General features: G+C 36.5%; 1 protein-coding gene across 14 annotated transcripts in view; it reads right to left on the minus strand.

The window, feature by feature from the left end:
• nrcama (neuronal cell adhesion molecule a) overlaps positions 1 to 10365 on the minus strand; it is a 77549-nt gene extending 67184 nt beyond the window's left edge. For 13 of the 14 annotated variants that reach the window (XM_055191415.2, XM_055191420.2, XM_055191411.2 and 10 more), the window contains exon 1: positions 10212 to 10365. The gene's annotated coding sequence lies outside the window, so the exon portion shown is untranslated. The remainder of the gene's footprint in view (positions 1 to 10211) is intronic. The other variant, XM_055191407.2, reaches the window with a different exon arrangement.
• Positions 10366 to 15450: the final 5085 nt, after the last annotated feature.

The following is a 15450-nucleotide window of genomic DNA, read 5'->3' on the forward strand; positions in this document are numbered from 1 at the left end:
ACAGAGTAAGGATTTAATGTTTAGACAAATTTAAGGTTAAGAAAGAATTAGTTAAAGGAACAGTATGTAAGAAATTTATATCAATTAATCATAAAATGGCCCTGATATGTCACTAGACATTAAAAAATCATTTTCATTTCAAATACTTATATCACTGAAAACAGTGATCTGGCCAGAATATTGTCATTTAAAAAGTGGAGTTGCAGCCCTCAACTGATGTTTATGTTGTCATGTTGTGTATTGGCCACCAGTTGTGTGATTGCAGTACCAGTTTTAGCCACAAGTTTTGTGATTGCAATACCAGTTTTGGCCACAATCCTACATACTGTTCCTTTAAGACAAGTCTGCAGTCAAAAAATAAATAAAACCAGAAAGTTTTTAAATTTGCACAAAAATGTGCTATTGTCTATATTTCTGGTTTTGTTTTACAGTTAGTTTTGCTGTATGTATGATGCTCACATATAAAAACAGTGTTTTTATATCTCATAAATCATATGTCCAGAGTGATACTGTGTTTTCAAAACTGCATGGCATTGATTGCCCGCACAGCGGCTCAGTCAATTCTCTCGTTCTCGCTCGTTTTCTCTCTTGCTCTCTCTCTCTATCTCTCTCTCTCTCTCTCTCTGTTCTATTCAAGAGATCATTCAGTTCATTCTGTTTATCACACTCAGTCTGGACACCCGCCAGACGCTGTCAATCTGGATTTGGCAGAAATAATAGACAGCTCGTAAAAAACAATATATTTGACAAACTACTACATTTTATTCACTATAAATTGCAATAAATTGGTTGCAATTAAAGAGCACCAATGGTCCGATTCACGATTTTACATTTCCCTCGGTGTGTAAGTGTGTATTAGTGCAAGTTAACGATATGCAAAAGGTACAAACCACAAAGTAAACAATGTCGCGAGTTATCGTCTCCAACGTAAATCTCTTTTCTTGGACTACAACAAACACACAGATTGTAGGCAACAGTTTACTTCCTGGGATTGGTGATGTAGACAAGACCGACATTATCATAATTCCTCCGGCTTTAGACTCACAGCCTGTAAGTTAACTCCTGTTAGCAACCAAATCTTTTAAACATGGTAAGGAGCGTCACATTTTCGGCTTTCTGAGCAATGCAGACAACTGGTCTCTCCATACAAGAGGCGTTTAGAAGCTATAATCACCAACAAAGGCTTTTCTACAAAGTATTAAATAAAGTGTGTTCAATACTTATTCCCTGTGTCATTTCACTTTATTTATTATGACTCAACTTGTATACTTAAATGTTCAGATTTCTTTGAATGAATTCAATATTTGGCTTGATGGTTACATCTGGTAGAAATTTTTTGTCAATAGCCCACTTAGGAATCCCCTTACTAATAAAAATGCTGATGTGTCAAATACTTATTTTCCCTGCTGTTTATATTGAGAGTTAGGGTAGATTATATTTATAGATTTTTCATAATCAAGAATAGAGTCTTATGCGAAACCCAACACTCAAAACTCAATACATCATTAATGTCTACAGGACTGCCTGACTGAGTCTCATCTCAGAACAAGAAGAGTTTGGGTTTTTTTTTTAAAACAGGAAGTTAGATTATTTTAAGATTACACTGTGATTCATAGACATGGCATAGACAAAAAAACGTCTCCTAAGCTATTTATTAAAGTCTATTAAAGGCAAAAGGTGACTCACATTATCATCATAAATTCCCCATCAAAGGCACAGAAGTGTTTAGATTGTGTTTTGGCACAAAAGAGGACAAAGTGTTCAGACAGGAGTCCAGGAGAAGACCAGAAACCTGTCTCCTAGGATCTGAATTTCACAGGACTTGTGGGCGCCATGACCTCTCAGTTATTTACACCCAGTCATAAAGTCAACACGCATCGCTCCAAAGCAGCAAGCAGACCACAGACCACAGCTCCCAAATACCCATAAATCAGTCGGGTAAAAACACAATGATACAAGGCCAATTTAAATATTTCGCATTTCTTGGTGGTTAGGTTGGTCGGACGTTAGACGTCTTGCAAATAAATGCTTACGTTCTTCGGATGACAACGATTCGTTGACACAAAAACATAATAAAACTGTGTCTGAACGTGTGCGTTACTACCTGCTGAAGTTCATAACAACTGGGTGTGGATTATCCTTCAAAGTATTATATTGACCATTTAATGCAAAGAAATTATACTTTAAGGAAAAATTTGATTACCAACAAAGAAAACTAAATAATAACGCTGAAAAGGCTTATTATTTCTCTTATCTTATCTCTAATATCACCAGGCACAGATGTCCAAAGCATTTGAAAGAACAATAATTTCAAGATCAATCTCCGTTCGACTCACAATATGCCGAGCAACCAATAATCACAATATCAAGGCACTGCCTTCGAGATATCAATATATTATACATGGGTAGGTCCCACTGCCTCTCGCAGTGACAAATATAATTAAACAAAATAAAATATTGAACTTTTGTTTGATCTTATAACATCAATGAGATGACCAATGAATGACACATCTTAATGTGTTAAGAAAAATCGAAATACATCTACACCAGCATTGGCTTGAAAAAGGACGAAGCCAACCCATCCTGTTGGGTTGTTATTTAACCTATGCAACCGAAAATGCTGGGTTGTTAACCCATTGTTGAGTCAAATATAACCATTTTCTGGGTTAATGTAACCCAACAGCTGGGTTTGTACCTTTTTTAATTTTATAAGAAAAGGAGAGATAACACAGGGTCCTTAACCTCATCCTTGGAGAGCTGTAAAATGACCAGCTTCTGCCTTCAATCAGTCAAATAGCGGATGACAGTATCTGGGCTTCGGTTCATAACCAGAAGCATAGCAAAAGCCATAATAGTGGCCCTCATAAACCATCCAATCACTGGACTGAGAGAGCAGTGCATTGTGGGATGGACAGCACATCAGTCTTAATGACACAAGTGGGCCAATTGTTTTTAAACTCTGTGAGGACACTAAATCTAATTCATCTGTTCCTTATTTTCTAGTAATTCATTATATTCATTTTGTAACCATTTGTAAGCAGATATGCCATTGCTACTTGTACTTTAGCTGAACTCACGCTGAACGTCGTCCATAAGTTAAACACAAAAGATAGCACTCTTTTCCAGAAAACAGGCCAATGTTTGAACTTTATACCTCAAGATGAGTGCATTTCTATCTTTAAGGGCTTTCATTTGTGGAGACAGTGATATGAAAGACCACAAAACCAGATAAACTGCTCTTGTGAAGAAGATTTCCTCCCATGATCTCCTATACAGAACAATAAACCATCGTATATCAGACAAATAAATTACAGAGATGGGAGTCCTGATGTCAACATTCATCAGTGCTGCACATCTGAGTTTAGTCTCCCATCATTTACTGTATACATCAAACTTTCATGACATACAGATGCAATTAAAAAGCTTATAATTTAGTCAGCTACTGCAACATATGGCTGACCACATCAAACATACTCCTGAAATATTTCATCACTTAAATGACGTGCTTTGAAATCTAATTCAATTAAATGCATGCGGCTCCTACTTTAAAACCGCATGCATTTATCATACAGTATAGCGTATGACATACAGTATACCTGTAGCACTTTAACTAAATAAACTAGTCACCATAAGCACTCCTCTCTGTAGTACTGCTGATCACTGCGTTTTATGCTTTTAGCCATGGATCATCAGTATATTCAATAATTATTATAAATGGTTAGCAGCAATCTGCCATCCTCTGATTGGTCGAGAGATGCAGTAACATGATGGAAATAACATACACGGACCGTTTCTTCTTCATGCTTGACCTAAATCTCCTTAATCTCCAATTGTTTATCAACCACAAGGAAGCAAAAACAGCTCTGAATCAGCTATATTTTGAAAATAATGAATTGCGTAGCCCTGTCAAGGAATTTACTCAGGATTGATGTAAAAGAGAGGTAAAACACCTGTTACATTTACAGTACAACACCCACTACTGCACAAAGCGCAAAAATATTGTGTCGTTTAAACTAGGGCTACATGATGTTGAACAAAAAATGCGATACATTGCTAAATTATGCGATATATGATATGCAATACAATGCTTTGTTATAAAGACGGCATCATTGTCTATGTCTCATCAATATAAGCATCACTCTTTCTGTCTCATCAATTCGTATAAATTCGTACAAATTGAATCGTACAAAACATACGATTATTATTAAGAAATAGAATAATGACACCCCTAATCACAATGCCACAGGGACAAAAACAAATTGTACAAAAATATATGAATGTGGTCATCGAATTTGCCACATCGTAAAATATGTACGAATTGCCGTGAGATAGCGCCAGTATATCTGAATCTACCTAAAACTTTGATTATAACATTTTTAAGTATTGAAATCATTCAGTTATTGCAAACTGTTGCTATGTGTCTTGCGATATTCACAATATTTCACGGTTGCCTAAATTTTGAAGAACCAACCATTTGGGCCGTAAATATAGACGGTTTCATCAGATGCACGTGCGTTGTCGCCGTTATGCGTCTGGTCGGAACTTTACTTCCAGTCTCTGTTTGTTTAAAGGCGGAGTCCACGATGTTTGAAAAACGCTTTGGAGAAGGAGACGGGCCGACTACCAAAACACACTTATAGCCAATCAGCAGTAAGGAGCGTGTCTACTAACCGACATCCTTGCCGGGTTGTGTATGTGTGGGGCGGGTCTATCAACAGAAGGTCCAGATTCTATTCGGGTAGGGGCGTGTTTGTTTAGGTGATTTCAAATATCAACATTGGCTTTCAAACATCGTGGACTCCGCCTTTAATGGACTACTAGTGGTTAAAATGAACTCTGGAACAAATACCTCATCGGAAAAAAAATTTTGGTTTCTTAAAGACAAAAGGAGACAACGATCAAGAATCACCGCTAAGTAAAGGGAGGTTTGGCAGCTGGTTTGTAGTTAACATTGTATACATTATATAATACACATTTTACACAGTAACGTTAGCTCATTGTCGTTTTTACTATGCTTTAGCTATGATATGAACTAAGGTAATTTACTCGTTGTTTATTTTGCTTGTTATCAGAAATAAACTATTTGAAAAGGACTTTGTTGTTGGAGTTCACCAAAAGTTACGTGTGTTCCACGAAAGCCGTTTGTTTATGTTTTTAGTGCTAAAAACCGTCTATACCTATGCTGGTTTGTTGCTACCCAACCATGGGTGGAAATAACCCAGGTTTGTTTATAACCCAACGTTTGGGGCTGACCAATATTTACCCAACCATGGGTTAAAACATCCAAATAAGTTAGTGTATTGTTGACTACCACACCTAACTTGCTTTGAGAAGCGATAATGTAGGGTTACAGCGAGTTCACGGCACTTAAATCAGGCTCCGAATCTACGAGGCTTTGAAATCTGGACGTGCCATATTTGTAAAGCAATTATGAGCATGCAAATGTCTAGCCTACCATGCCAAAGGCAGCTGGTGCAATGTGCCTATGTAAATATCCAGAATTTACCTTAGTGACTAACAACCAAACACTGCAAAGCTACAGGAAAAGCATCAGGATTACTTTTACCTTGGGGAAGGCCTCCTGCATCTAATTCTTTTCTATCTGTCCCATACAGCAAAGCCATATATATATTTGAAATATTTGCTGCATATATCCTAATAACAATAGGCCTAATACTTTATGAATACATTATTGATTATTTCACAATTACACATTTACACAACGCAGTGCTCTACCACTGAGCAACAGGAACGTTTATATTATGTATGCATCACATTTCTGTATGGGGGAATGGTTATGGTCTTCTGTTTAAAGAAGGTAGAGACAGATGTCAATGTCTATCCTCAACACCTCAAAAGATAAATGTGTATTTGTATGCCAGAACGTATTGTGCAATCTTTTTGCACAGTTTCTGTCCTTCCAGCTTCTTGCAGCTGCTGTCAGATGCTAAAGATGCGTGCATGGCTTTGGGGCAAACCTTAGTGATGAAGCACAGCTGGCAATGTCTGGTGACAAATATCTGGTATCTGTTGTGCTTCATCAGCCAGCGAAGCAATAAATTCTCATTTAGTACCCTTAAAGAAACCTTTACTGTAGGTCAAGCTCAACTGCACAGGCTTGGCACATAGGTTTTATATCATATTGATATGGTGTACTGTATGAACTGTGTGTCAATGCAGTTTCATAATTATGAATTGTTTCAAAATAATCAAACCAAACCAAACTGAGACCAATTATCATTCAAAAAATACATCGAATGAAAGCAAATATGTAAAGTATCTGTCTAGTACTTACAAACGCTAATTAAAATGCATTTGGGAAAAACTCATGGGACACAAAACAACAGCTGTTATGCATGCTAATACTAATATCCCATTCCCAGAAACGCAAAAGCAAATGTCCCATGTTTTCCCCTTCATTAATCATCATTTAGTCATGTCAATATTAGACATCATGCAGGTCACCTATGAAGCAATTAAATCATTAAAATGCCTAAAATGTTATGGTGCAAGACTATTAGTATCCACACAATAAGGTCTCCTGCCAAATTACAGTTTGTGTGTGTATCTGTATGTGTGGGTGAATGTCATAACGGTATGAAATACAGTAAGACTACAGTGTCCACTTACAGTAAACTGATGCAGTGAGTATTACAGCACGGCCTAGAGGTTTTAAAAGCGCTGACCTGTATTAACAGCCCATGATGAATATTACAAATAAAGTGTAATATAAGCATGGCAATTAGGCGATGTCCTGAAGAGTTATTTTAACATAACTAGGTGTAATATCACCGACCCCAGGTTAAAATTAAAACTCATGTTCGACATATGTGACCCTGGACCACAAAACCATCATAAGTTACCAGGGTTGTTGCAATAGCCAACAATAGATTGTATGGGTCAAATGTTTTATGGCAAAAATCATTAGGATTTAAAGATCATGTTTGATAAAGATGGAACTGTAAATATATATAAAAATGTATTTATCATTAGTAATGTGTTGCTAAGGACTTCTTTTGGACAACTTTATAGGCGATTTTCTCAGTATATATATTTTTTGCACCCTAAAGGGGGTCGCACACCGGCCGCGCAGCTCAGCGCCTTTCTATAAAAATCGAACACATTGTTTTCTATGAGTATACGCACACTGGCGCCGCCAGGTGGCGCCTGTCCGCGCCGCCCAACTTTGACTTAGGAAGTTGCTCAAATCCCTGTTGCGAAACACAGCGCCACTCACATAGTTTAACATTAAATACCATCATATTTGTCCCAAACCATTAACAATTAACATTAGCTGCTAACATATATTTTGCATTTTGAAGTAGACGCTATCTGACGAGTGAAGCTCGTGCGATTTAATGTGCACTTCCGGTTTACGATACCTCCGAGTTGTCCTAGACGCGACTCGACACGACGCTGAGCAGCGCGGCCGGTGTGCGACCCCCTTACGGCGCATTCACATGGGGCGTCAGCGTTAACGCTTCCCATTCACTTTTAATGGGTGACGTCATGCGTTGCCGAACTGAATTGTGGATCCGTCGGCGCCGCGTCAGTGCTGTTGCTCGCGGCATAAGTTGAACATTTCTCAACTTTTCAAGCGGCAACGCGTGTGTCAGCCAATCAGATCGCCTTATACAAATTACCTAGACAGAGCCAGCCAATTACGTTTATGGAAGAACAGAGCATGTGTAGCGGCCACTGTGACTGGCTGTTGGCCACGCTTCAGACAAGCCTTCCGTTAAGCGTTAACGCTTACGCCCCGTGTGAATGCGCCGTTAGATTCCAGACTTTAAAATAATTGTATCTCGGCCAAATATTGTCCTATATCCTTACAGACCATACATCAATAAAAAGCTTATTAATGCAGTATATATATCTTCATTTAAAAAAAATTACTCTTATGAATGGTGGTCCAAGGTCACATATGACAGGTGCCCTGTAACCTCAAAAACGGACCACATCCTTGTATCTTTGGGATGACCCCCGCAAGTATTAAATTACAGAGGCCCATTAAAAACAGTGATCACAAAATAATATAACAAATGAGAATAATCAGGACTAGTAAACTCGAGAATCAGGATTGTTTTACTAAACTGATATGGTTTTTTATGGCCGATACCGACATTAAAGGGGACATTTCACGATACTTTTTTAGATGTCAAATAAATCTTTGGTGTCCCCAGAGTATGAAGTTGTAGCTCAAAATATCATTTAGATAATTTATTATAACATTTGGCCAAAATTTTTGGGGCAAATGAGCTGATCTCTGCACTAAATGGCAGTGCCGTGGTTGGATAGTGCAGATTAAGGGGTGGTATTATCCCCTTCTGACATCATAAGTGGAGCCAATGACCTATTTTATCACATGCTTGCAGAGAATGATAAACCAAAAAGTTACTGGGTTGATCTTCTAGGTTAATAAAAGCCCTAGGGACCCAATTAAAACGTCACATTTTCATGATATGTATCCTTTAACTCTTTCCCCGCCATTGACAAGTTATCTTGTCAATTAACAGAAAACATTTTCCCTGACAATGACGCTTTCCTGATGAGTTTTAACGGTAATCTGTAATTCCGCTATTATTCACTAGATCAGTGGTTTTCAAACTGGGGGCCGCGAGATGGTGCCAGGGGGGCCCCAGTTTTATGAAATACATTAATTTATCGGGAATTCTGTGTAATTAAATAAAAAAAAATAAGGCTACTTACCAAAAGCACTATTTTTTGTATAATTTAATGTTTTTTTTATTAAAATGTTGAGTTTTAGAACAGTTTTTTGTCACAAATTTTCTTTGGGGGGCCGCAAAGGAATGCACCGTACACAAGGGGGGCCGCAGGCTGAAAAAGTTTGGGAACAACTGCACTAGATGGACAATTTATAAAACCAAATTATATAAAAAACTAAAGCAAAACGAATTTTTCAACATTTAAAACTCCATGTATGCTTTGATAACCGTTGCGTTATATCGGTCGATATGAGAGACAGACAGAAAACTGGTGAAAGTAAAAATTTGTTATGCATAACATTTATAATTTTCCCCTTTTAAAGTACTTAAAACATATTTACAAGATATAATCAATGTGGATCTGACATCTCACAGTACTGTTTGAATAAGTGTGTTGAACTAGTGTGGTGTTGTGTGTGACACAACATAATGTCATGTTAAAGTGAATAATGATTGGTCATATTACAGCCTGTCAGACATTGGCTTTACATTGAGTCCTGAGTGTCTATTCATTACAAAAAAAACAAATTAAAGTAATAGTATCACTACAATTGAGAATAAACAGGGCTCGTAATCGCATGAATCAGGATTGTTTTACTAAACTCCATTACCAAACCATTCTGAAATAGCTAAAAGTAGCATTAAATTCTTTTTATTTTATCCTTGTGTGCCTTTTTATTGCACAAGTCTCACATTTCACACGACAATACAGTCCTCTTTATATGCAGGGCAATGTAATATAACATACTGTACAAAAACATAGCAAAACTAGAGTATTCAGTATTTATCTTGAGATGAGATGCAGTAAGAGGAAACAAAAAGCATACAGGCAAATCAGTTGTTTGCTGTTTAATTTTCTTATAGATGTGTTAATATGTTTTTAATGCCTGAATGCATAACATCACATATTAAAATATCACCTGTTATGCTATATTATCTGAATGATGCAGCCATTACCAGTACAACCCTGCTACAAGACACAAAACATATCAGCTTTGGCAGAACAGCACCTATGCGATGCACAAAGGCCGTTTATTATTAAACGAAAGAAATTTTAAATGAAAAACATTTTTTGTGAAATATCCTATTGTTTTTCTAATGGCTGTTTCGTGTTCAATCCTACATATTTGCGGAATGCGCAATAAACAACACATATTGAGAATGAATGATGAGGAAACACCTGCTGTTGTACAAGATGAAATATCACCTTTTATAATGAGCCGTTCACTTAGCTAGTGTCAATATGACACGACAATAAAACGAAATGTAGATTTAATGGACAACTACGCGTTGTCGTGAAAAGAAACGCATCCTTTGTGATGCCTTATCACCGCGAAAATCCGCATCATCATCGGTTGCCATGGGAAAAGCCGACCGGATGCGCCTCATCCATACTGCACCTAATGTCAATTTTACCTCAGGAAAAGCGCCTCACCGCAAACAACATGGAATAAATGATACATTTATTATGAAATTCAAACTCACCGATTCCTGTGATGAATCTACGAGGCGTCCGGTTGCACGGGACTGAAGCGCTATGCCGTGTTGTGTAGTCTGCGCCTAGCCTGCCCTACTGCAGCCTGTGGTCGCGCGCTTCTCCTCGAGCGCGCTGCTGCTGCTGTCAAATGCACAGCGCCGTCACGCGCAAGCTCCGTGTATGCGCAGGCGCAGCCAAACTCGCAGAAAAAGAGATTTTAGGGACGCAATAGATTTAATACAACACTCCTTACAAACCAAAAAAGTGTATACTGTATACTCACTTGAGATGCAAAAACATTTCTCTTGATTTCTAGGTCAGGTTTATTCTTAAAAAAAATTATTAATAATTTTTTTTATCTAATCTTATTTTATTTTTTCTTGTGCAAAACCCATACAAAGAATATATTTTCAAATATAATTTTATTATATTTCAAAAAATGGCCAAAATATATGTAATGAAATATATTTTTAAATATGTTTACAAAAATGTATTTTTCACCAAGATTTTTTTTTTTTGACCAATTTTTGAATATTTTGAAATATATTTGAAAAATATATTTCAAAATATTCAAAAACTGGTCAAAAAAAATATTTTGATATATTTTATATAATAAATATAAATAAAAAATGTACCTAAATAACATCTTTCTTAAAATCATACATGTACCGGTATGTGTGTATTTATATATACATAATATATCAGGTCCGTAGCCAGCCTATTGAAAGGGGGGGTTCTTTTTTTCAAAAAGTGGACCTTTTTTGCAGTTTTTCTCCTCCTTTTGTATTTAATTATGAGCAGGCCCATACGCAGGATTTTATAAATACAGAGGTCCATATATGTATTTTTGTAGGGCATGCACCCCAGGAAAAAAAAAATATTTCTCTGCTCTACATGAATTTCAAAAAACATCAGAAAACCAAAGAATTAAATAACTATAGATTTCAAACCATGTCAATACGCAGAAGATTTGTGTTGGTCATTATAGGAATGCATTGTAATAATTATTTTACCATCCTGGGCACAATGGGCTGTCAGTAAAGTAAACATAGGCTTACTGAATATAGGATCATTTTAGTGAATTAACTAAAGGCCATCAATAATGAGTTTATTAAATTAATTCAAAATATTCACACACTTATTATACACTGTATATGCTTAAATACAACACAACTGCAGGGAACTAGAATTGTATAAATGGGTTGGCAGAGGCTACTTTAGGGGGTCCATATCCCATGAAAGAAAACTGAAATGATTAAAAAAAGCACAACTGAATCTACGATTACTTCACATTACCCCACATTAGATAAATATTCTTCTTGCCCTGCATGCATTATACTAACTGTGTAAGATGTAAACATAATGCAAGCCTTAATTTTAAACTTCTCACATCTGATTTAATGTCTGGTAATGAAGCAAAAAGCTTCTTGTTAACTGTAGTTACTTTAGTAAAAGTTGTTCAGAAAATCAAAATTCCACGATAAACCTTAAACTTACTTTTAATAGCAGAGCTCAACACTATAGGTTACAGTCAGGACCAGTGAGTGACTTTCTCTTCTTTTGTTGTTTAATTAACTTTAATGACTTCAACAGGTACTGTACTGTTTATTGGGCTTTAAGACCGAATGCAATAAAATGTTTAAGCCAAAAGATGAATGGGCTCATTTAAACTCCGTGCACGCGCATTACCGGTGGATGAAGCGTTGTACCGCGCACGTGATGCGTCGCGTTTTCAAGTTCAAGCTTCGCATCAGTTCAGTACAACACAGTGAATCTAATCATACAGTAAAAAGGATATCTTAACGAATTAAAGAGTGGCGTTGAATTTTGTTAATAAACACGCGCTGAATCATGGGAAGTGAATTACTGGAGGGAGTTAAAGCAACGCATTAAATTTGGACACCCATGTGTGCTCAGCTGCAGTAATGTTTCTTGTCTTGTCACCTTGACAATCACTGCGTTTCATATTTCACATTTTAAACTGCTGAATAATAGTCAGCGTTTGATTACTTACATCTTTCTTGCATTCCACTAACTGCGCATCTGACCTCTGTGTTGCACCTCTGTCTGCCTGGTCTGATTTTATTGGTTATCTCGGAATAATTTTGACTTTATCTTACTTAACGGGGTGCAGCTCAGACCTGTTGGTCTACCGCGAGATCTATTTAAAAGCATACTGAGTCATTTACTATTGAATCGGTCTCGCGGTGCTAAGACGTCACATGCCGATCGGTCTGCGCAGCGCAGCCAGAAGACAAACGAGCGCTGAGCGTTGAGTCAAATAAAACGAGCATCAGAAAATGACAGAAATCATGCGTTCAGCTTCAATAATGTATCATATTAATTTGAAACAGGAACCCAAAATATTTGTCACAAGCATTGATTAAAACAATGATGACAATAATCAAGCGAAAAAACGACTTAAATTCTGGACCTTTTGGCAGTGAGGGGGGGTTCGTTCGAACCACCCGACCCCCCCCCCCCCCCCTGCCTACGGGCTTGTATATACACACAGTACACACACACACAGGCTATTTTATGCAAGCACAAACTTTTATTTTATATTTGATTAATCGCGATTAATCTTTTGACAGCCCTAGATTAAAGCTTAATATATTTTCAACTTCAAAAATATACTTATAATTTTAAATTTCAATATATTTTGGCCAGGAAAAAATATCTTTTTGCCGTATGGGTTGTAAAATTAGAAATGTATCTGTTGCCCCTAAAACATTTTTAAATATATGTTAATATATGAAGGTTAAAAAATATATTTTTTCAAATTAAATATATTTAGTTAGGCTTTACTTTCTTCAAAATGTATTTAGCATATATTTAAAATATATTTTTGGCCAGAGAGTTTGGAAAGCACAAGAGGGGTTAAAACATCACACACATCAGTCACAAAAACGCCACAAACAGTTAAAACATCACAAAAGTTTGTTAAATTTGAATAAAAGGAAGCAAGCACCACTACACCACCCTTTAAAAAAGGTAAATCTTTGTATCCAAAGAGTGCATATTAGTACTTTAAATGTACATATTTGTAGTTCAAAGATAAGTATTGGTACCTAAAAGGCACATATTTTTACCTAAATTGTACATATTAGGACTTTTTTAAAGGTTACTGCGCCAGTGCACTTTACCTTTATTTTTGACAGTGTATGACCATAACCCTGCCTGATCCGCCCAAAAGTGCCCGAATTAAACCCAAACCTAAAATGTGTTATTCAAATCATTACATATAAAGCAAAGCAATGAGCTATGAATGAATTTGAAATGCATCTATTTCCAGTAAACACAAGCATCAAAGCTGCTTTGTCACAGACATATTTAGTTGTATATGTTCGTGTAAAGGGGTGTTTCGTTGTGACTTTTCACCTCTCTGAATACAGGCCATCTGATTTATGGTGGTGATTTGGCAGTGCAGGTGATAATGAGCCTGTTACTCACAGCACAGCACAGTACCGTTTTATCCCAACTGATCCTGATACTCAAAATATATACAGCAGAGAGGCATTTAATACTATGAAAACATTCGTTTTGAAAGTTCCTGTCTTGTGTTAACATGTTTAACATAACATGAAAAGATACGGAAGTGCAAAACTCATCATCGTAAAACAAACAGTGGAAATAAACGTTAGACTCTCTGAGCAAATGCAGACGGCTTTGTGTGTACGTCCCACTTCCTAAATAGGCTTTGGAGACAGTCTTGATACATGTATTATGTCATATGGAGTCTCAGGAAAAGTTTCCTCAATGGCCTCACTCATAAAAACCTCCCTACTGAAAGAAAAACAGCTAAAACCAGCATAAGCTGATAAGCTGGATTTAGGTAGTCTCCCAGCCTGGTTTAGCTGATGTAGCAAGCTGGTCTAGATCTGTTTTGGTCACTTGGATGCTGGAAGCTTAAGCTGTTCTTTCAGTAGGGTTTTATAAAGGAGTTTTAATCATTTAGCTATTGCCACAACTACAGGCTATCAAAAAGAGGCATTGAAAAGGATACTGATTTTCCATGTGAATAGCACAACTCTGCATAGAAAGTTTCATCAGCTCTCACATTCATTTTTTTAGACACCGAATTTGATATGATGTGCCTTTAATTCCCACAAAAGCATCAGAGTAATAAATCTGGTCCTCCCAACAAATATATATGCCCATAGGATCGTAAATCTGTTTCATTGTTTGCTATATAAATTGTGGCGCTTGGCATATACATAAAGAAATAAATCCAGCTGGCAGCTAGACTGTACATGTCTTAAACATTTAGTTATGTAAATAATATCTACTAGCACAGGTTATGGAAGTGTAAAAAAAGAGAATAACAATAATAAGATTTTCAATTATGGGTCTTTTGATTGACAGATAAAATGTTTAGGAAATAGTTTTAAGTTGAAAATTTTTTTCTACATTGTAAAAAAATGCAGCATAATTTGTTACCAGCATAATAGTACCATAAAAATATAATTTAAACCATTTCAACTTGCTTTTATAGACGGTTTCATCGGATGCACGTGCGCTGACGCGATACACGTCTGGATCCGAACTTTACCTCCGGTTTCGTTTTTTTTTTAATGGTCTGACTAGTTGCTAAACTGATCTCTTGAACAAATGCATCGTCGAAAATAACAAAAGTTTTGGTTTCCTATGTGTTGTTTTTTTGCTTGCTATATAAATAAACTACGTTTAAAGAACTTTGATGTATTTATTCTTAGCGGAGCAAACCGGAAATTATGTGCGGACCACGACAGTCGCTTGTTTATGTTGTTACTGCTGAAACCGTCTATATTATTGTGAATTGGTTGAAATGACTTCCAAAACCACGTTTTTTTAACCTCCATGCTGCAATTTTGTACAGTGTAAGAAAATTTTAAAGTTGTAAAATTTGGTAACATTTCAGATACAAAAAAAAAAGGGAATACAAATGTAGTACATCCACTAGGGACTGCTGTAAAGAAACATAAAGCAGGAAGTTACCTGGTTGCTTTAAAATTTTGAGTTAATTCAACTTAAAAATATTATTTGACATAACAAATTTTACACAATTTATTTGAGTCAACTAATATTTTTAAGTTGAATGAACTCACAATGTTAAGGAAACGGCTAACTTAAATTCTTAATGCTGGGTGCACCAAAAGATAATCCGGCTGATTTTGGGCCAATTTCCCACCATCCGACAATCCTAGACATGTCCCGATTATCTTGATGGTTCTACAGATTATTTTATCAGATTTTTCCTTGGTGTGA

This window comes from Misgurnus anguillicaudatus, chromosome 1 (assembly GCF_027580225.2).
Source record: "Misgurnus anguillicaudatus chromosome 1, ASM2758022v2, whole genome shotgun sequence".
In the NCBI taxonomy this organism is placed as follows: domain Eukaryota; kingdom Metazoa; phylum Chordata; class Actinopteri; order Cypriniformes; family Cobitidae; genus Misgurnus; species Misgurnus anguillicaudatus.